Below are 1,169 nucleotides of genomic sequence, written 5' to 3'. Positions count from 1 at the left end.
AAATGCCATGGTGTGGGGTGCCCAGACAATGGGCTCAATGCTGGGCTATTATCCCCTGTGTCAGCAGGGATTGGCCTCCCATTTGAAGAGGTCCACTCGTCTGCATCCATGCCACTTTGAGGAGCATCATTAGGTGGGCCTGTCAATTTCCAAGCCAGAGTTATCTGGATGCTATAAATACCATGCATCCTTCCTCCTTATGTTTGTCTTGGTGCCATCCATCCAGCTGTCTGCAGCCTGAGTCCATGGTCTGCTCGCTGCCACATAATTCAAACCGTGTGCTTTATAATCAAAGTCAACATTATGGTTAATTCTCCAGCCCTTTTTTATGTGACGCTGGAAAACTCAGCATATCACACCGCCGCACGCTTTGTTCACAGACGTGTTTATGTCTCTCTCTCTCTCTCTCTCTCTCTCTCTCTGACCCGCTCTCCCTCTCTTAATTTTACTCCACACTCTGACAGCTGCTATATTTCGCCAGGCTGATACGCCGCGGTTTAAATAACTCTGCGGTTGATCATCTGCCAAACTTACGATGAATTTCAAACAGGTAAATAGTGCTGAATGTATAGTCGACTTCACGTCACGCCGGCTCCCTACTGTACCTGATCAAACGGGCCTGTGGAGGGGGCAAGACAGGCTCGGAGCATCATTAGTCCACAGTGAGGTTGCACACTACTGGTAGCTACCTCAGCTCAGGGCCAAATTGGCTGGATGTCAGTCTGCCGGTGTCTTGTGAGGTGTTAAGAAGCCTAATGATATCTGGTCTCGGCTGCTCCATTGTTTGGATGTTGATCTTTCCTCTGCAGGTGAGGAAGGCGGCCGGATGATGCCCGACCATAAATCAACGCTGGGCGAATATTTTAATTATTTGATTCATTTGTGTGTTAAAATATGTTGTAAAGGTGAGTTCTTCTTTCTATTGAAATGATATGTTCATATATATGTTGATGATATATATGTATATATATATACCTATATATAAACATATGTCCAAAAACAGTCCACTATAAACTTGGAAAATTGTTAAAAATTAACAATACAGTTAGGACAAAATTGCAAAAACTAATTAAGATTAATTGTGTTGACATTTTTAAATGTGTTCTTTGATACTATATACATTTTACCGCCTTTGTTTTTTTACATCCATCCATTATATAATATTTATC

The sequence above is a fragment of the Cynoglossus semilaevis genome, chromosome 10 (genome assembly GCF_000523025.1).
Source record: "Cynoglossus semilaevis isolate Cse_v1.0 chromosome 10, Cse_v1.0, whole genome shotgun sequence".
Classification (NCBI taxonomy): domain Eukaryota; kingdom Metazoa; phylum Chordata; class Actinopteri; order Pleuronectiformes; family Cynoglossidae; genus Cynoglossus; species Cynoglossus semilaevis.
This window is presented reverse-complemented; position numbering follows the sequence as displayed.